Below are 22950 nucleotides of genomic sequence, written 5' to 3' on the forward strand. Positions count from 1 at the left end.
TTTTATATACTTGCTTGCTACATATGGATTTTCTTTGGTGAAATCTTTTCAATTTATTGCCCAGTTTTTTAATTTGATTTCTTATTTTTGAAATTTAAGCATTTTTTGTATATTTGGCTAGAAGTTCTGTATCAGATATGCTTTAGAAATATTTTCTCCCAATCTTTGACTATTTTTTTCTTTAAAAAAAAAAAAGATTTCTTTATTGTATTTTAGAGCAAGAGAGAGCACAGGCAGTGGGAAGGGCAGAGGCAGAGGGAGAGGGAGAGAATCTCAAGCAGACTCTGCTAAGCACAGAGTCCAAGGAAGGGCTTCACCCTATGACTCTAAGATTGAGATCATGACCTGAGCTGAAACCAAGATTTGGATGCTTAACTAACTGAGCATCCAGGTGCCCCATTTATTTTTTCATTCTCTTAACAGGCAGGATCTTTCATAGAGTGGATGTATTAAATTTTAAGGTATAATTTACACTTTGTTTCTTTCATGGGTTGTGTTTTTGGTATTAGCTCTAGAAATCAACCAAAGCCATATCACTTGTTACTTAGTTTTCTTCTTATGTTGTCTTCTAGTTGTAACATCTTGTGTTTACCCTTAGGCCTATGATCAATTTTTACCTAACTTTCTTGAAAAATAAAAGGTTTGTGACTTTGTTTATGTTTTTACTTAGGGACCACAAATTATTTCAGCACCATTTTTTGAAAGGATTGTCTTTTCTTCATTGAGTTGCCTTTGCTCCCTTGTTAAGGGTCAACTTACTAAATTTGTGTGAAACTATTTTTAGGCTCTATATTCTGTTGCACTGATCTATGTGGTTTTTTTTTTTTTTTTCTTTTTTGCCAGGATATGCTGTCTTGATTGACGTAGTTTTACAGTAAGTATTGGAATTGAGTAATGTGAGTCAGCTTTGTTCTTTTTAGTATTAGGCTGGCTATTCTAGATATCTGACTTTCATATAAACTTTAGAATAATTTTGTTGATATCTTCCAAAGAGCTTGTTGGATTGCAGTTGTGCTGAATCTGTACATCAAGTTGAAAATAATTGGCCTAACAATAATTGAATCTTGCAATTCATGATATGTATGTCACTTATGCTTATATATATGTATTCCATACACACACATAAAACATAGAAAATTAAATCACAAGCAGTATTAATACAATAAGAATTTAAACTACTCCATATAGTTAAAAAAAAAAAAAAGCAGAATGGCACAAAGTAACAGATCCTAAAGTGACACAACATAAAAATGACCTTTTACAGAAGATTATATCTTTAGATCAATAATTTCCAATTTATATAACACCTTATTTTAAGATTTTTTTTAATTTTTTTTAATTTTTATTTATTTATAATAGTCACACACAGAGAGAGAGAGGCAGAGACACAGGCAGAGGGAGAAGCAGGCTCCACGCAGGGAGCCCGATGTGGGACTTGATCCCGGGATCCCAGGATCAGGCCCTGAGCTGAAGGCAGAAACTTAACCACTGAGCCACCCCGGCGTCCCTGCACCTAATTTTTTTAAACACAGTCCTTTATATTCACTTTCTTTTTCCCATTTGCTTTGATGTACCATGCCACATATACTATTACAAAAAGTAATTTTTAAATTATAAGTCATCCCTCAGAAAGGAATCCTTTTTTTCCTTCTTCTTCTTTAAGTTCAAAAAACAGCACAGGGGATGATGGTGGAAGGGAGGGAAAACAGAATAGCAAGTTATCAGAGAGGGAGAAAAACCATGAGAGACTCTTAACTATAGAAAACTAACTAAGGGTTGCTGGAAGGGAGTGGGAGGGCGGATGGGATAATTGGTATTGGGCATTAAGAAAAGCATGTGATGTGATAAGCACTAGGTATTATATGCAACTGATGAATTATTGAACAATACATCTGAAACTAATGTATTGTTATATTACCTAATTGAATTAAAAAATAATAATTTTAGAACTGGCTCTAAAGTCTAGAAATTGTCTGGTCCTGTGTAAGTTCGGGAAATAAGAAGAAAGGAATATGACCATTTCTAGAGAGAAAGCTAAAGACTTGCTAAATAAAAATATTTAATATCTCATTTAGAATCTCTAATAGTTAATAGGCAATAACCAGGAACCAATATAATTCAGACAAAGAAGTCTTAGAAGTTGAGTCTAAAACTTTATCTTTTCCTTTTTTTTTCCTTCTCATTTGTATCATTACTCAACTTTTATCTCAGGTAACCTTAATGTTAAATTCAAATTGCTAAAAAAACTTTTGTGAATATCAATGTCTATTGTTTTTGTCTAACAAAAAAAGAAAAATGCCAGAAAATATAATTGAATTAACATGTAGGAAAATCAAAGATTTTAAAAACTATACCCCAAAGTTTCAGTAGGGTAATGACTTAGATTCACATTTTTACGATACTGTGATGTTTCACAAAATCTAATTCATGAATATCACTAATAAATTTGTCTTCTCTTCATGCTTATGTTACATTTAGATATCTCACAATGTAATTGCCTGTCACTTTAGATTCATCTCCAGAGATTTTAATATATACTTAAAAACATATTGAATAAATTCTTTTTATGGATAGATCAGTTGCAAATATTCAACATTTTGTATGAATGAATAAGGCATACCATATCTGCATGCTAGATTTTACATTCCATGGGAGCCCATTGCATGACTTTAATAGAGAAGGGCACAAAATCACTTTGGGTACATTGTTTTCTTTTTTTTTTTAATTTAATTTAATTTTTTTTTCACTTTGGGTATATTGGTAGAGAGAAGGCAGTTATGGTTTTGCCAAATATCAAAAAGTCATTGATTGTCTTATTTTGCCCTTGGTGTAGGCAGAGTAACTGCATGGAGTGACCATGAGCATATACTGACAAAATCTTCCATGAATTAGCTGTTTCAGATTTACTATCTGCTAGTGGCTTACAATACCAACGTTTTTGTTTTGCTTTTTTGTTTGTTTTGCCTTTCAAATTAGTATTTGTCTTCACGGACTTAGCAAGTCTCACAGGAGACTGACTATACCAGAAAGCATTTGTATTGCCATTCCAGATGGAGTCACTTCCATGAAATGCATGAACTCCTTAGATAGAAGGCATTCCTGACCTGCATTAGCAAAAGGTCTCAGCTGGTTTAGCATTTGTATCAAGTCTGTATCTTCTCTCATGACACTCTTGGACTCTTTTCTTCACCTTTGATCTACAGATAGATGCTTACTTTTGTCAACTCCTACTTGGTTCATCTCTTTTTTATGAAGCATTTCACCCAAACTTGAACCATCTCATACTGAATATGTATTCACCCACACTGATTCTTCCCAGCATAGAAATAGTTGCTTCAAACTATAAAAACAGGGAAATACTTTTTAAATTAAGGCTTGGTACCTAAGGGATGATTCAGATGTACTGCCACTCCATCCTCCCCTTCTCCCTTGCCCCCATTTCAATTATCTTAAACCCAGAGAAGTCATTTTCCTCTCATCAAAATTATATCAGAAATAGACATCATCATGGGTACAAGGCCATATTAATATGCTAGGAATCTTGGACTGATCAAAATGTATCAGTTCATATTTATTAAATATATATTCAGATGGTACATCTATTAGTTTTTTCCCCTTAATTGTGTGGAAATGCTTTTGCTCAATTACTTTGGAACCTAAGATAATGCCCTTCTGTTAGTGAGCAGGGGGCAGAGATCCTAATCATCTTCTAATGGGTGGGATAGTTCTGAACAACAAAGAAATTTGGTGCTCAGAACAGCAACAATGCCATAGTTGGAGAACAATTTATTCCTGGCCAGATCCCATATATGTATCTACCATATTTTAATCAGAAGTTTCAAAATGAAATAACTTTTGCCTACTCTTACAATTAAAGTTTTCTGTCTCAATTAAGTACTTTTACATTTGTACTTGGAGGCCACCTGTTCTAATTAGAAAATTATTTCTGATACTCCATCTTCTGAATACTATTATTTGTAACCCAATTAGCTTGCACAAATCACAGTGCTCCAAGGTCACTGCTCTCATTTCAGACTGTCTGTAAAAACGACAAGATTAGCTCACACATCTTAAAACAGAGTTACTCACAATTAAAAATAATACCAAGACTTTCGCTTACTTTGTCTCCTTCCTGTGATCTGACCCTCTCATCATTTTTTTCCCCTGCAGTTAAAACTGCATCAGTATGAATAAAGCACTCTCAGAGGTTTGTGTTTTGTTTTTTGTTTTTTTGTTTTTTACTCTTTCCCATATCCAATACCTCAGCAGTTTACAAAAGCATGCCTAGAAAATTGCTGCCTGCCAGGCTGGGACTTGCAAGTCCTGCAGAACTTCAGCCATTCGCAGCATCACCGTATTTACAGCACCACAGTAGCAGCTGTCTTTGGTCCAGCTATGGAGACCACGGTTTTAGTATCTGGTTCCTTGCCAGCCAGACTCCTAATCTGGTGGTTTCCTGTTTCATTTTGTTTAGTAAAACCTCAGGTGCCTCTTTTACTGAGCCAATAGAAGCCATAGGGTAATTATACATTTTGCTTACTTCATACTTTAGGGTGGGTATGTGTGTTTAACCAATTGGCCAAAGTACCAAAGAGCCTCCAGTCAAAAGACATACCACACTTTTACAGCTGTTTTTCCTAGTTCTCCAGCTATGTAGCTTTTGCTATCTGGTACCAAGTTTGGTGAAAAATATGATTGGCCCTGTTTTTCCTGGGATCATATCCTCTGGTTGTTTTCTATCTTCCCAAATCAGTATACCAGGAGTGCAATGCTGTGCATTAAACTTAATTTAGGCATCAATCTGCAGGACTTGCGTTATGAGGATGGTACCAGAAAGATGTCCAAAGGCTCAGTCAGATGACACGGGTCCTTTAAAATACACAACAAAATTGTTACTCAGAGCCTGAAAAACAAAAGCAGCCGCAGTCCAAAGGACAAGTTACTGTGACTTTCAAATCCCTGCAACAGTGCTCAGGGCCACCCTTGTAGTGCATTACTCCTTTTGCAGAGCAACTCTCTGACGTTTTTTATGGTGACAGGATATATTTCTAGATTCAAGTGAAATTTTTGCTTTCCAACCAAAATCCAACCAAAAGCTCATCTGCCAACAGCTTGAGTATTTTCAACTACTCACAAATCAGTTATATTCCCTAGTGTTTATTGTAAGTGAATCAAAGGTGGTTTTCCCAGGTGTACCATCTTTTCGTTATTCCAGGCTTTAGGCTTCCTTAAAGTCTATTCTTAAAGGTTGTTGGCTAAAGTTTCTAATTTCTAACTATCATTGAAAGGAAATTTCTTTTTATTTTTTTTAAACCACCAGCGGTTTTTTTTTTTTTTAATTTTTTATTTATTTATGATAGTCACAGAGAGAGAGAGAGAGAGAGAGAGAGGCAGAGACACAGGCAGAGGGAGAAGCAGGCTCCATGCACCGGGAGCCTGACGTGGGACATGATCCCGGGTCTCCAGGATGGCGCCCTGGGCCAAAAGCAGACGCCAAACTGCTGCGCCACCCAGGGATCCCAAAAGGAAATTTCAATGGTAATTATATTCATAGTATCATTGATAGCTTTTAAAAGAGCATTACCAAAATAAAAATAATTATTGCTATACAGCACATAAATGTTACCAATTATGATATATGGCTCAGTGTGAAATGGACATTGGAGATTATGCTCTTTGAAAGTATATGTGGCACAGATACACATGTGAGATTTCTCTATAATCAAATTAGACCATTGGTAATGGGCATGTTGAACAAGATCCAAACCAAGTGAACCTCTAGAAAGAAATACCATCTGTAATATCTATAGTTTGAGACTCTTAAGTTTTCAAGTAACTATAACTGAAGTGCTATTGGACCCAAGTGGTCTTTGTAAGAAAAATTTTAGCTATATTTCTAGGTGTCTTTGAAGACACAAATTGTTTAAAAGTTGAAGTATTGGGCAGCCCTGGTGGCTCAGTGGTTTAGTGCCGCCTTTGGCCTGGGATGTGATCTTGGAGACCCGGGATCGAGTCCCGCATCGGGCTCCCTGTGTGGAGCCTGCTTTTCCCTCTGCCTGTGTCTCTGCCTCTCTCTCTCTCTGTGTCTGTAAAGAATAAATAAATAAAATCTTAAAATAAAAAAGTTGAAGTATTCTTTCTGGTTGGACAACAATGTTGCTAGCATTTTCTGAACTTCCTGTTAGAATATCAGCCCTATCTCCTATTGATCTGGCAACCTTAATCTTACTTCCCTTCAGCCACCTACTCAGAATGGTTCCATCCAAAACTGTTGCCTCAAATTGTATTATTCTACTCCCAGCCTATAATGTCAAACATCTACTCTGCTTTCTTATATAATATTAGGTCATAAAGTTGTTCATTTGGGGTACGTTAGTTAGTTCTTCTCTAGGAAGTCTTCATTTATTTTTATTTAAAATTCTGCCCTCACATATATAATTATTATAGAAATTGTAAAATGGACATTCTTAGCCCATTTGTTATAAAATTTCTCTTACAGACACAAATGAAAATTTAAGTTATCCAGTGAAGTTTTACTGTTTAAAGTTTCTCAGAAGTTAGTAGGAAAAAAAAATGAAGAACTTGCATGTTTTCATACGACTCATAATGAAAATGGTAGTTTTCTATGTCTTTTTTATTGTTTTAACTCTCAAGAAATATACCTACCTTTTGGATGAGTAGACTCCTAAAGTGTTGGATGAGCTCATATTCTGGGTTCCTACAAATATTTATTGCTGTGTAACAGTCATTCCAAAGCATAACTATTTTATTTGCTTTCAATTCTGTGAGTTGACTGGATGATTCTTCTGGTAGACTTGTGTTGGTTTAGTCATGCCTGTGTATTTGGTTGGGGGTTAGGCTAGGCCGAAAGGTCTAAAAATGCCTCTTTCATATTCAGTGTTTCTCCTCATGGCCTTTTTCTCTCTCTCCATATGGCTAGCTTGGGTATTTTTATAGGAAGATGAGTGCTCAGGCTTCTGGGATGGTGACTGGCTTCCAAGACAAAAGACAGATAGACCTCTTAAGAGTCAGGCGTGGAAATGAAACAGCATCACTTCAGCTTACTCAGTTGATCAAAGCAAAAAAAATAAATAAATAAAATCAGATTTTATTTATTTATTCATAAGAGACACAGAGAGAGGCAGAGACATAAACAGAGGGAGAAGCAGACTCCCTTTGGGGTGCTGATGTGGGACTCAATCCCAGGACCCCAGGATTATGACCTGAGCCAAACGCAGACCTTCAACCAGTGAGCCACCCTGATGCCCCTGATCAAACCAAATTTTAAAGCTATCACAGAGTCAAGAGAAAAAGAAATGGACTGTATCTATCAATGGGTAGAACTGCATACATTTAGAAGGAGAAGAAGATTTGATGATAATCATCTACGGAGGCTGTCTATTACAAGGCAGTTGAAAGTTTGGTATATAGTGGATCAATAAATGGCCTTTCCAATGAATGGACTAAAGTTTTTGATGATTTTGATCAATTAGGCAATTGATACATTGTGCAATAGTAGGTCAATTGCTGAGAGGAGGAAAAAATGGTATTAAGCAATTCATTAATCCACTTCTTCTAAGAAAGAGAAAGGCGGTCTCCCCTTTCAGCAGCTGACCTGATACTATCAGTCAGGCCTTAGTGTTGGTAGGAGGGGCTTGGCATGCATAGCTAGGACTTTGTATTCTCTGGAAACCAGAAAATTTTACCAAATATCTTCATCAGACAAGGCCACTCCTTTACTATGAAGAATCAAGAAAAAAAACAAGACCACTCCATAATCATATCTGAACAGGGTCAAAGACATAAATATTGTCCAAACCAACAAAAGGATAATACATCCTCCTAACATGGTTGTTATGAGCCATTGCTGCTGTTTTATTAATTACATCTTACCTTTTTCTATGTAAGATGTATTACAATAACCAATCATAGAATTAATCCTACTTCCCAATGGTATCAAATCTAGAGTAAAGCCCAGCAAAACCTTGTTTCCTTTGATCTTCTCCAAAGTCACCCAGTGCAGTCCTAAATACTGTGTCGTTTCTAACACCCTCTTACTGAGATGACCATGGTTCTCCAGAATGGGTGTTTTCCCTCTCTGCCATGAGTCATAAAAACTATTTGTTTAACTACGGGTGTGTTCCTGGTGGTCTTTGACAATTAGGTCCTGACTATTCAACAGGAACAGAAGATCACAAACACCTATTATGCATCTAAGCAATGGTAGGCATTAAAGATGCTGTAGACAATGTACTTCGTATTTTCTTTTTTTTTTTTTTTTTTTGTACTTCGTATTTTCAAGAAGCTTATAGTTGCATGGGATGGAGAACAGGAAAATGAGCAATTTCACTATAGCATGATACAAGCCTTAATAAGAGTTTTTAAGAAAGGCTCCTAAATACTGTCAAGTGTCAATAAGAAAGTTACACGGTTAAACAAAAGTACTGAAATGATAAATTCCGGTTTTAAATATACTAATTGATTTTTTCATCCCATCAACATTCTTACAGATTCAACCTTGGGATACTAAGGGAGTAGGTGGAGATTAGTGGCGTGGGTGTCTCATGTTTCTCTACATAATTATACATCTGTCTGGTTACATTGTGTCTGAGGATTTACTTTTCTTATAATTAGGGTTTGTATTATGAAGTGGTGTTTATTTTGTTCTCCTTGACTATGTTTGATAATAGAATAGTTTGTGTTACTCAATGTTTAGTTCTAGCTTATTGTGTCAGTAGCACCTCCTGAGTCATTCTTATTGGTTTTTTAATTAATCAAGATTTAGAAAGCATGAATAGATTTAAATTGTCAGCCTAAGGTTGTTGTTGTTGTTTTTTTTTTTTTTTTTTTCTGTTGTGGATGTTGCTTCCTTCTTAGAACTGTGTCCTGTATTTATTTCCCTTTTAAAAAGATGCTGGTTTGTACTGATTGATTTTTTTTTTTTTTTTGCTGATGTTAGCGTTCAATATAAAAAAAAAATCTATCTTAACTAAAGTTCCATTTAATTGCTCATCTCCACACTTTTACGGTGTGTGTGTGTGTGTGTGTGTGCATGCATGTGCGTGTATACCCAATGGTTATGGTATGTAGCATATACTACCTTAAAACTTATACCTGGAGTCATTTAGATTTTTTAATTCTTTTAAGAAAATGGTGACAAAACTCACTGCAGTTTAAAATGCTTTACTCGCATATATTGGAATTTTAAAAGCTCTCCTAATCAAAGGTAACCATTCGTTGCCATGCTAATATGCATCAACAGTGCAATTTTATAATTCACCACCATCTTTCCTATTTAATCCTATTTTTTCCTAGTAAGAAAACTAAATATACTGAATAGTAAGCCTATAGGCAGGTGTTCATGCATGTATACATGTTCTGTGTAGAAGAAATAGAAGTGAATTTCTGATTAGAATAAGGTGCAGAATTCTGGAATACTTTTTCTCCTTTTAAAATAAATATTAGAAGTTTGGCTATAGAGTAGCTTAGAAATAAACTTAGCCACCAAAAAATATTCTGTGGATGAGATAATAAAATGTGATGGCATACTAATTAATTAATTTTTAATTGATTTATTCAGTATTGTAAGGAGCCAACCATGTACCACCGATATAGTATAAGTGAATCACACAAGACTTTTTGCTCTTCAAGAGTTCAAAATTCCATAGAGAAGGACAAGTGTATCACCTACCACATGGTATTGTGTTAACTTCTATAAAGAGTTATACACGGAGGCTAAAACTGTGTAATATTATCTAGTATAAATTTGGGAAAAGTGAAAGGTGAGAAGGAATTAGTTATATATGCAAAGGGAGGTAGGCATTTCAGGTAGAATAAACAAGTATGCAGATTATGGAGATGAGAAAAAGGATATATTTAGGAAATTTAAACACTTGGGTATGACTGGAGCCCAGGGAATATAAGGTAGGAACATATTTATAGGACAAATGATGGGAAACTTTTATTTATGCTAAGTTTATACTTACTAAAGGAAGGGTACTAAAGTTTTTCAGTCAAGGAGATGACATAACTATATCCGGATTTTTAAAAATAGGTTTGGTGTAGGATGAGAGCTCCAAGAACAGGCATAGGAAGGCCTCGTTAAATAGCCATGATTATAACGTAGCAGAGAAACAATATGGATCTTGAACAAGGCAGGACAAGTATGAATGGAGAAAAAGAATTGGGTCACAAATTTAGAAGGAAAATTGATAGGATTTAGAAACCACTTGGATAGAGTAGGTGAGGAAGGGGATGGTTCATTTTTTTGGCTTAATGAGATGAATGATCACATGATTTATAAAATAAGAAATCATGATGTAGAGAGCAGAATGAGAAAATCAGTTTGGACACAAGTTTATATTCAGTCCACGATGCTATGGAGTGATCCATAGTGAAGATCTAGTTAGCAGTTGAAAATGTTCACCTGAACTTCAGCAAAAAGTCTTTTGTCAGACTTCTATTTTATCTAAAGACGTGAAGTTGTGACAGAGCTCAGCGTGACCTTATCAACTAGCATTCTTTGATTCCTTTACCTCCATTAGATTATTGGTTCTCAATTGTGTGTTTCTCTTTTATAGCAGTAGCCATTCTGCTCTTCAGATATCCATTTACTTGTATTAAATTGGTAGGTTTAATTGTTGTTGTTTGTTTTGATCACAGACATTTGATAAATAGATGTTAAATTTCCTCTGTCCCTCTTCCTTCCATCCTTCCCTCTCTTCCTTTCTTCCTTTTCCTCTTCTTTTTTCCTTTCTTTTCATCCTTCCTTCCTCCCTCTTTTCCTACTTTCCTTCCTTTTCTTCCCCTTTCCTCCTACTTCCTTCCTTCATTGTTATTTTTCAGATATTTATAGAACATCTACTATATGACAGTGTTAATTTAACTATATAGTGGTCAACATCACAGTTCTTGATCCTGTAGAGATTTTACTCTGGTGAGGGAAAGAGGAACTAAACCAGTGATTTGAAATTCATAATTAATCTAAATTGCTAAAAAATCAAAATTGTTACATATTCCATGAAGGAAGTTAAAGGGTAAAGAATTTATATATAGTCTTTACTGCTATATATTGAGGCTTCCATTCAAGACTATCTGATATGTAAGTAAGCATTTAATAAATATATATTAAATAAAAATAAATTCAACAAGAGATGAATAGTGAAAACTAGAACTCAGGTTTGCTAACTTTTAGTTCAGTAAAGTTCCGATCATAGCTTGAATTATAAAGCAAAAAGAACAAAAACAAACAAACAAAAACCCAAAACAAAAAACCTTAATTTTTGTACTCTGAAGTCAAGGCTAACCTCAACAGTCATATCAGTGCTTTGGATGCAGGAATTCATTGAGATTTCTTTTAAAACTTCCAGGCAAATTTTGCTTTTTATATATATCTATATATCTCACACCATCCCTTCCATGTAGAGCACATTCAGATGGTTTCAAAAGAGCCTGTGCAAGTAACTCCCTCTCATTTAACCCTGATTTACTTCTTCATGTAACTTCTAACAAATTGGCTTGTTCTTAATTATTAACTTTTTTTTTCTCCAATTCAGTTTTATCCCAACTAAAATGCAAAATTTAGAAGTACAGAAATTTTATACATCTTCTAGCTCTTGGATTGCTGGCTTGTAATATTCTAAATAAATTATAGTTGAGTGAATAAATAAATGATTATGAATCATAATTTAAAATTCTCATAAATGTTTTAGGGATTCTTGAATTAACAACAACAACAACAACACAAAAGCCTTATCTGTGCTGTATTATTTTACTCCCTGAGAACTTCTTGTGGTTTTCAAACCACGATTTTTTTCAAGGAAGTAAACTTATGCCACGTTGACAACCTTCTAGTGTTGTAGTGTTAGAGTGGCAGATTCAGGGATAAACTTTAAATTCCTTTAAGAACACTTTTATTTACATATGAATATTTTATTTTGTCAAGGTCTCACTTTGGTATCTGACTGAATAGTGTAGGCACATTTTCAGTTTGAAATCTAGAATTAATATTTAATGTTCCTCAGGCAGTATTTCTTTACAATAAACATATATTCATGATCCATCTTTTCCCCTTGCTTTATTCCTTTCAAAACAGAACATCTATATTTTACAGTTTCAGATTCACAATACAGTGCCTTTAACAACATTTTCCTTTTCCCAAGCTCTTTTCCAAGAGAAAATTTGATCTAAAGACTGTTATTCAGAACTCTCTAGGACCTCTTTGGGTGGCAAATCATGTATTTAGCTCAATTCTGAGATCCTTGATTTGTTTTAAAAACAGATTTTAAAATCCCATGGCCATATATATTTGAAATCTGTAGACAGTTTCTGCTTTTATGAGTTTTCAAATATTTTCTTACTGTAATATGATTAACTGCCTTTGATATTGTTTTACAACCTGTCTACAGGGATTGCTGATTATATTCTTTTGCAAACCTTGAATGTTAAAAAAAAAAAAAAAATCACAGGAACTTCTTAGTAGTTTGATGAGTGTATGCCTGTTCTGCTTGGGTTGGCTCTGAGAGCTTGGGGCTTTTGTGTAAATTAGTAAGGCCAGCCAAGGGTCTTGAAAAAATTGCAAAGTTTATTTTATCACCATAGTTTTAATCATTTTTGAATATTATATGAAGTTTTCTTCTTTAATAATTAATTCCAAATTCTCTCCTTTTCCAATTCACTAATAAAAATTTCCCAAATTACTTTGTGCTATTCATTTTATGCTTTGTAACTAACATAATTTATCTATAGAATATTTTTATAGAAACAATTTCTAATAGTTACTAATGGTAGTATATTCAGTGGCTGCCAATTTCATACATTTAGTTTAGTGTCAAAATGAAAGCATGAGGTAACAATTTCTTTTTTCTTTTTTTGTGTTTTCTCATATGAGATCCCAGAATGTGTTGGGAAATGTCTCTGTGTCCATCTTGTGATTTGACTAGAGTACAGTTCTTTTTTTTTTTAATTTCAAAAAAAGATTTTATTTGTTTATTCATGAGAGACAAAGGGAGGCAGAGGGAAAGGCAGCTCCCCACAGAGCAGGGAGCCTGATGCAGGGCTTAATCCCAGGACCCTGGGATCACAGCCTGCGCCAAAGGTAGACTCCCAGCCAACTGAGCCACTCAGGTGCCCCTTCAGTACAGTTCTTATTGAAGGTCTGTGATGATTGCAGTTGACTAGGGAAAAAATAGAAATTCATTTAATATCTACTTTTCGTAAAGTTAGATGGCAGATTTGTTGCAAAGGGAAAGAATTAATACAACTGAGCAGCATATATATCATCCTACTTCCAAGCATCTTGGCAACCTGAATTCAACCCCTTTGGTAAATCTTCTAACAGGTCACTGGCAAGACATAATCATGCCACATTCAATAAATAAGGCAGCAACAATGAGTACAAGCTTAAAAGTTAGACAGACATGGAGGTAAAGTCTGGCTCATGCAGAGCTAATTTGTTGACATTTGTTAACTTGCTAACTTATTTAGTGTGGCCCCTGAGAAAGCTGGGGAATCTGGAGAAGGGAGTGAGGACTTTAATAGCATTTTCCATTTCTCTCTGACTCACTATTAAGAGTAATCAAATTAAGCAACCATTTTTGCTAGACTTATGAGGAACAGTATATTTATTGCCAGTGAAGAAGTTAAATTAGCTCATCAGCAAACTAATTCCTGCACACCTATTATTCCATCCTGGTTCCCACAGCATGATATTCCTGTTGGATGCCTGGCTAGTGTTGGGTATAATTATGATGGGATTGATTGGTGCTTCTTTGACCAAAAGTAAGATGCTGCCAAAGTCCCACTCTACTTATTTCCTCCTTGCAACATGGGGAGTCAGATATGTTCTCCCATTCTCATCTGACCATGCAGGTTGGATATATTAACAGCTGAATCATAGTATCAAGAGTTGTATCTGCTCTTCAGTGGTTCATCTTCAGAATTGCTATATCAGATGGTTTGTGTGTTGATCTAGACTTACTTATATTGCAGAGGTTCCACAACCAAATTGAAGCCAATTTCTTATTGGTTGAAATGTTCCTATTGTTTAGTATATTGTATCATAAAATGTAGCTGTTCTTTTTATCACTTGTTCCTTCCATCTCCTATATATTCCCATGATACCTTGCCATGGGTAATGCTGACTGCATTTTTAAAAGCTAAAAGGCTTATACAATATCCTCTGGTAGAAATTGCCCACTGATGCTACCACTAAATTTAAACTATAGAAATGAATTTTCAAATGTATAAGGAGCTAAAAATTCAACCATACTATCATATAATATTTAACCCAAATATTTAAACAAAATAAAGAAAAAATAAGTAGTATAATCATATTCCCTCAAAATACTGGCCTTATTGTAAGTTATCTTAATAACTTTGTGTCATTTCACTGTATGAAACTGTTGAAGAATAGATAGCAATTTTAAGAAAAGACCTGAAAAATTATTTGCTTAGAATGTTTTGACATAGACTTTTTATTGAATAAGAAATTGCTTATTTTTCATAGTAGGAACCCACTCTTGGCTCATAATAGCTATTAAATATGTTTATTTTATAATTGAATCAGTGAAAAATCTAACCTTTTCAATTAAAGAACTAAGTATCAAGAGAACTTCGTAATTTCTTAACACTCACCAGAAATATAGTGTGTGTGTGTGTGTAACTTAATTGGTACATGCATTATATACTAGCCTTAATTATTGCTTCGGATGTAACTCAAGAATAGTTGATTCAGTTTAGGTTCAATAACTTCAAAAATAAGGGATCTTGATATTCAAAAAATCTACAGATTTACTACATGTTTATCACTTAAAAAATTGGAATGTGAAACTTAGGTTAAAATTTGGTGCAACCATGAGAATATTTCCAGATATAATATATTAGAGAAACAGCGATGAAAACAATGATACTAGAGAACAATGTTGACATGAAAAGCAATAAAAATGTATTAACCCATTTAAAGCAGTAACATCTCTAGCAAGAAAATAATGGAAATAATCTTTCTCTTATTATAAAAAAGCATTTTCCTATATAAAAACAATTTCTGTAATCACATGATACATATATTAAATTATACAAAAATTATTTGCATTAAGTGGAAAAATTTTTTTAATTTTGCCATTTTGGTTTAAACTTTATGGATAATGGGTGGTATAATCAATCAAATCAATCAAAACATAATTAGTAGGAAGGTACTGTTATTTGAAGCCTTAATATCTATGAGTAATGGTGATTCTTGTGTTTAATTTATTTTCAATTTTATAGTTTCCTTTATTCTCAATAAATGTGTAAATTCCTGAAGAAAATGGATGTGCCTTTTCTATATCATAGTATCTAGTTTAGGGTTTAGTTTATATTCTATGTTTGAAATAGTTTTTATTTGGTATCCATAGTAAATACTTGAAACAAGCTCTTCCCCACTCCTCACCTACTTCTTTCTCTGTTGCATCAATTTTCTAACCTGGGTAAAATGTACTTGGAGTTATTGCAATTTGATTGACCCTAACATTTTGTTTTCTATAAATTGCCTTTTGTAGGTTCATTGTGTTTTTAAGACTGCATGTTTTCCCATCACTCCCTCTCTCCAAATTAAATGGCTTATAAGTGTTTTTTTTTTTTAAATTTTATTTATTTATGATAGTCATACAGAGAGAAAGAGAGAGAGGCAGAGACACAGGCAGAGGGAGAAGCAGGCTCCATGCACCGGGAGCCTGACGTGGGATTCGATCCCGAGTCTCCAGGATCGCGCCCTGGGCCAAAGGCAGGCGCCAAACCGCTGCGCCACCCAGGGATCCCTAAGTGTTTTTAATTAAATGCTACTATTTTGAAATAAAGAGGGATCCTGAATGTCCATAGATTAAAAAAATGTGAGAAAACAAAATTAATAGGTACAGTTGAACTTTGAATAATGTAGTGGTTAGGAGAGCCAAGCCCTGCACAGTTGAAAATCTGCATACAACTTTTGAACAGCCCAAAATCCTATAAGAAAAGCTTACCGTCGACAGGAAGCCTTACCAATAACAGAGATAGTCAACTGACAAATATTTTGTATGTGATATGTATTACATACTGTATTCTCATAATAGTGTAAGCCAGACACAAAAATGTTACTAGAAAAATCAAAAGTTAAAATGCATTTAAAGTACTGTACTAAAGTTACTGAAAAAATCTGTGTATAAGAGTACCTGTGCAGTTCAAACCTGTGTTGTTCAAGGGTCAGTTATTTGCTTCCTGAATTCACCAATCCACGAATCCTTTTTAGAAGATTATCTTTCTTGCTTCTATAAACTTTGTCTAGAGCTCCATGGCTTCTTCTGGGGTTATATTGTTACTAAATATGTAGAGGTGGGTAAAAGTGGGTAGTTAAATTTCTTGACAGTTTTGTACAGATAGTAGACATTTAACAGTAGAATCACTCATAAATATTGTTTCAACATGGTACTACCTCATTATGCTAGGTAATATTTTAAAATTTGTATTTCATGGTCTTAACTTTGTATATATTAATAAAAACATGTAACCTTAGCAAAATTGTTTTGTATATATAATGGACAAGATAGGATGCCTACATAACCACAGCTTGTGAAGGTTAATTGCATTTAACTATATTAGTAAAAGTTATTAGCTGAAAAAATCAGTGCTAGAAAATCTTGGGATTTGCTTGCATTGATATATCTTGAGATTAGAAAAACAGTTCTAACTTTGGTTAGGATCATACAAAAGAGAAGAAATATAAATTCAGTAGAAAATGATAGTTTTACCTACATTTATGTCAGCTCAACAACAAATAGTTATAAATCCTACTTGTCCAAAGCAATTTAATTCAAATGGAATATTGCCAGATCGTCTATCAGGGAGGCCAAAAAATAAAAAAATAAAAAATAAAAAAAAAATCTAAGAACAAAGGAAGAAGGCCATGAAAGCAAAGAATCTTTCTGACATAGATATAAGAAAAGAATAAAGGGTCATCTTTCCAAAATTGTCAGAGATACAAAACTGAAGGCAAAAAATGAGGATGAATTATTATATAAAGGAGAAGAGTCTCAGGCATATTTAATAAAATATCATAAAGTTGTTGAAAGCAAAGCAGCCCTCTTGACATTAGAGGAACATTTGTATTATCTGCACTAGAGCATTCCATTTAGGCAAATTGTCTCATACCCTTGTCTGTTCCTTGATACATCTCTTTCTCTTTTAGTCCCTGCTGCATGTGCTCCTTTTAACTTACAGTGATTGTCTGATACTTTGATATTTTCAAAATATTTTTTGTATAAAGTCTTCCTTAGAGGAAAATATGATTCAAAAAATCAAATTATGAGAAAGAAAACCAGATTTTTAAGATATATTACTTTAATAGATAATAAGGTAGAAACGAGTAGGTCAGGTGAAAAAAACTCTATATACTATTATTTGGGATATTACAGGTGAAAACAAAGTAATACAAGGACAGAGAAGTATACACCTAAGCCTGGAGTCAAAGAGATGTTCCACAAGAGGTGTTACTTGGGCTGAGAATTGAGAAGATATTATATTTTTAAAGTAATATAACTAAAATCTATCATGATTTGTATGATAATACTTAAATGTCATAAATGAATCTTTAATAAGTCTAAAATAGGTCATAATTTCTTTCTAAGAATGCCTTCATTCCCTTTACAGTTGCTTTGGCCAAAAGCTGGACAGAATCTATATCCTTGCTTTTGCTTCCCTGCCACATTCTACCATCACATCTAATCCTAGAGAAAATCTTATTTCTTTAGTCTCTAAAATATATCTGCAATTCATCTGTTTCTCTTATCTTAACTTTTAAGATATCTGCTCAAAATGCCATGATTCTGACCTGAGCTACTACTACAGTATTCTTGCTGAAAAATCTGATTTTATTTCTCTTCTTTTTAATTTGTTCTCTATTCAGCAGCCAGCAGAGGTATCTTTAAAATATAAATCAAAGCATATGATTCCTTTTATCACAATTAGAAAAACACTTAAACTCTTCCCCATGCAATAAGGCTCTACAAGAGCTGGACCCACCACCTCTCCAAAGTTCATCTTTGTATACTAGTCTTCTCTTTGTTCACAGTTCCTCTGGCCTTTTCATAGCTCAGACATATCAAAACTTATTCTCACTTAGGTTTGACTTCTTATGCCTTGAATGTTGTGCTTCCAAATCTTCACATAGCTGCCTCTTTGTTTCATTCAAGTATCCACTGAGATATATCTACTGCTTAGAGGACTTGCATCTGCACCATAGTTAAAGTAATCTTCAGAGCTGACATGGGCTGAGCAATTAGTTTTACTTATTTTATTTTTGTAAAATCTCTTCCTTTTTTCTTATTGATGGTAGTGGATATATGACTACATACCTTTGACAAAACTGGTATAACTGTGCATATCAAACAGTGCATTTTAATATTTGAGGTACCTAAATTATGAATTAATTAATTAAAAAACTTTCCTATGGAAAGTTCTTGGAGTAATTTCATGAAGGGGCTAACCTATTTTATTTTATTTATTTTATTTTATTTTATTTTATTTTATTTATTTTATTTTCTTTCTTTTCTTCTTTCTTTCTTTCTTCTTTCTTTCTTTCTTTCTTTCTTCTTTCTTTTTCTTTTCTTTTCTTTTCTTTTCTTTTCTTTTCTTTTCTTTTCTTTCTTTTTTTTTACTTTGGAAAGACTGTTTTGAAGCTGAGTGGAGAATGAAGGAGTGGCTGGAATGGTGACAGAACTGATGACTAGGAGATCAGTGAAAGCAGAGATGTTGAAGGCTTGTATTGGTGGAAATCCAAGAGAGAGAGAGAAGTGAACTGATACAGTATGTGTTTTGGTGGTTCAGTACCAGGAAATGTTAATGAATAAAATATGTGTAAGCAGTTATATAAAGGAAGGCTTCAAGAATGCTTATTTTTTTCCCTTTGTTCCATCTTTTGCATTTCTCTATATTGTTTGCTATATCTTTTACCAACAGCTATAATTTGTTGGCAAGGAGAAAAAGGCAGGATATGAAATAGTGAGCCCTGGCATAACATTTGGCATTGTATTCCACTCTGTGCTTTAAACCAACAAATATATTTACTTTTTCCCTCTGGTTCTTTCTGAGAACTTGCTTCTACTTTGAAGGTACCAGGATGAATTAATTGAACACATAGAATCAGACTTGGCTTTCATGGGTCTCTCACTTTAGTTTGGTATGGCTATTGATGATTAATGAATATAAATGCTCTCTAGTTTAAGGTGTCTATTGATTTTTTTTTTTAATTAGAAAATTCTAAAAAAAAAAAAAAAAGAAAATTCTACTAGAGTGCTTTGAAGTATTTTCAAATCATCCATATTCTCCTTGTGATTTTTCTTATTAGCTCTTGGTTTGATGGGTGAAATGATAGTTACCATGCAATTTACATTGTTTGTCTTCTCTGTTTGATATCACTCTAACATGTGTGTGTGTAAGAGAGAGAGAGACAGAGAGAGAGAGGCAGAGACACAGGCAAAGGGAGAAGCAGGCTCCATGCAGGGAGCCTGATGTGGGACTCAATCCCAGGTCTCCAGGATCACATCCTGGGCTGAAGGTGGCGCTGAACCACTGAGACCCACCCTCCCCCCTTCCCCCCCCCCCCCCCCCCCCCCGCCCGCCGGGCTGCCTGAAGGTTTTCATTGTTGATCCTTCTCTGTTGTGTGGATGAAAATCATTCCACAGCCTCTCTTTCATAGCTAGAGTCCCCCAAAACTCACTCCAAATACACAAAGAAATGATCTCAGATTTTTATTTGTCTTACATTAATATCAAAAGTAGCTTCATAATGTTTAGGAGTAATTTCATGTAACACATGGTGCTTTTATGGGTTGAAAATTTCTACTCATCATCACTTTCAGTATCTCAATTTTCATCCAGCTAGTATTGTCTTTTTTCCATTTCCATATTTACTGACTGATACATATTGAGTCTGTTGTCTTTCTATTACTCTAGAATTCTAGAGGCACAAGGTACATTATGCTTATTCTTTTAAAGAAGTATATTTCTAATCACATTTGTTCTCAAAGTACTTCATCTTGCTCACATTGTTTTTCCTTTCCACCTGCATTCCCTCTGGCTGAATTCATTTTTCTTCTCACTTCTGCACCTCCTCAAGCCATATTTTCTCTAAAAAGTCCCATGCAAGTATGGTTTGCTCTGAAAATATCATTGTCTTTATGTTGCTGGTGTGCCTTGCATTTGCTTCCCTTAAAGCTCTCATCCCAGTATATTGAGTAATAGTTTGTTTACCTGTCTGAATCCCCTACTAAATTGAAGGAAGAGCTAAGATGATTGCATCTCTCACAGTGCAGTATACTTAGCCGATATTCAAAAAAAAAAAAAATGTTTTGAATGGTGGCAAGAAAGAACTTGCTAAAAAAAGAATTAGTTTATCTTAAAGAATTGAGGATGAGAAACAATCAGCCACAAAAGCCAGCAGTTTGTTGCTCTTTAACTGTGTGTTAAACTGAAATGGCTGCACTTTAGAGGAGAGAGAAAACTGCATGGTAGTGAAACAATCTAAAGGCTTATTACCGACATGAAAACATGCATTTAGTGGTCAGATTCTGGGGCTATTCTACAGTCGTGTCCTCAACATGATTTCAATGAAAAAAGCCACAAGAATTGGAAAAAGTTTTATCTGAGCCTTTTATATCTGGCTGAGACTAACACTAGTAGTTCCCAACCTGATGGGAAAGAGGAACCAAATTGTCCTGAAAATCCTATCCTAATATACAAGTTCATTAAGAGCCAGGCAGGAATAATTTTCAACCTTTCAAAGGATTCTGTGATCAATCTAAAATAGCATGCATGAGAAGGGATTCATTTACAAAGAAAATTGTCATTATAGAGTTATTAGAAACGGATGCTCTGGGTCATCTAAAGTACAAACTTCCATTTCTCCAAACTTTTAACTTTCATGAAGTTTAGAAGTTTAATTAATCTTTTCTCATTATTGCTTCTGATTTTTTTCCCTCCTTATTTCATTTCTGAGTATAGTGGAGAAAAAAAGTGATACCATGGATCTTTTTTTTTTTCCTTTGACTTTGAGGAATGGATAATTCACCTGGGGATGTGAATCATATGCTGAGAGAATTCAGACTGCCTATAAGCTGACAGAACTATCACTTTACTCAATATCACTTATCCTCTGTGAACTAAATCCTTCCCCCACATTCTTACCTTAATTCTACAAACGTTTATCGAATGTCTACTACATGAAAATCTCTGTACTAGATCATGGATCATTGAAAATCATTGGGATCCCTGGGTGGCGCAGCGGTTTAGCGCCTGCCTTTGGCCCAGGGCGCGATCCTGGAGACCTGGGATCGAATCCCACGTCGGGCTCCCGGTGCATGGAGCCTGCTTCTCCCTCTGCCTGTGTCTCTGCCTCTCTCTCTCTCTCTCTCTCTGTGTGACCATCATAAATAAATGAGAAAAAAAAAAATTAAAAAAAAAAAAAAAAAAAGGAAATGTTTTAGGCAGAGGTTGTAGGAAACCCAAATCTCTCTCTTTATATATCAAATCCATATTGATTTAGAGAAAATTTTTGTTGCTAATAACTATTTTACTGATTGATGGAATTTGACAACTATAGAGAAGTAATCAGTTAAAATATAAGGAGATAGTTTTTATCATAGAGTGAGCTTAAAATTCTGAATCAAAATTCTGAGTAAAACTAAAGGGAATGAGGAAGAAAAAAGTAAAAATAAAAATAGTGAAACATTTTTAAGTATTTAAAAATAATTTTTAAAATTTATTTCTATTAATGAAGGCATATTATATAGTACAGATGGTGAAAAGTATAAATAGTTATGATTCTGTTTATATGCTGATATTTTATATTTTTATATTTACCTATCTATAAATAAACATAGACTTTTATATAGATGCATACTCAAGCAGGTACGTGTTTGGAATTATATTGATGAACCATAAGAATTATATGAGTGTTGATTTGTTTTACCCACTAGTGGTTATGATTTCCCCTGAACTATCTACATTCTCTTTTCAAATGATTCTTAATTATCTGTGATAAGTATTTTACAAGAGTGCTAGACTTTTAATTAATATTAAGTAAAATGATACACTGTTGAATTAGAACAAATTTAACTGGAATGTGTGATGTCACCCTTGATTTTGGCTTCATTATCCATATGCCCTGGTCACCAAGAGCACAAATTTTGAGAAAGATACATGTATTAGTAATAAGATTTAAATCAAGACTGAGCTTTGACATTTATTAGCTATATAACTTAAAGAATAATCTGAAGATCTCAGTTTATTTCTAAATAAATGCATGTACTGACCATAAAATCTCACACAAATGATAAACATTATATAAGAGATATGATCAAGAACTCTGTAAACTGTAAAGAGCTATTGACACTTATCATTAGCATATGTTTTATTATATGCACTGAACTTGTGCTCCATTGTGTTTTTTATTCAAACTTTGGGCAAAAATGTTTCACTCACCATTATGAATATAGGCTTTAGAAGAAGACTTAGAAATGGAGATTTTTTTTTTTTAAGATTTTATTTATTCATGAGACACACGCAAAGAGAGAGAGGCAGAGACACAGGCAGAGAGAGAAGCAGGCTCCATGCAGGGAGCTCGATGTGGGACTCCATCCCGGGACTCCAGGATCATGTCCTGGGCCCAATGCAGGCGCTAAGCTGCTGAGCCACTCAGGGATCCCCAGAAATGGAGATTTCAAATATGCTTTGAATTCAAATATGTAAAATTCTGTGAAAATGGAGTTTTCAGGTATGGATATTAGTGCACCCATTTTTAAACTCCTAAAGTCTGTTTATTTTTTATAAATGTTGCAAATATTTGCCTCATTCAACACAAATGGTAATACATTGCTAGACTTTCACACCCAAGCAAAAGGAAGCATGGATCATGGTGTTTTACTGCTACCATAACCATAAGTT

The 22950-nt window shown here is 34.2% G+C and overlaps 1 long non-coding RNA gene across 5 annotated transcripts in view; it reads left to right on the forward strand.

The window, feature by feature from the left end:
* The window catches only part of LOC144282845 (uncharacterized), a 124295-nt gene that overhangs the window by 7313 nt on the left and 94032 nt on the right, over positions 1–22950 (forward strand). For 3 of the 5 annotated variants that reach the window (XR_013351256.1, XR_013351254.1, XR_013351257.1), the window contains exon 3: positions 844–874. The exons of the other annotated variants lie outside the window; for them this stretch is intronic. This is a non-coding gene — a long non-coding RNA (uncharacterized LOC144282845). The remainder of the gene's footprint in view (positions 1–843; positions 875–22950) is intronic. 5 annotated transcript variants of the gene reach the window in all.

The sequence above is a fragment of the Canis aureus genome, chromosome 14 (assembly GCF_053574225.1).
Source record: "Canis aureus isolate CA01 chromosome 14, VMU_Caureus_v.1.0, whole genome shotgun sequence".
Taxonomy (NCBI): Eukaryota; Metazoa; Chordata; class Mammalia; order Carnivora; family Canidae; genus Canis; species Canis aureus.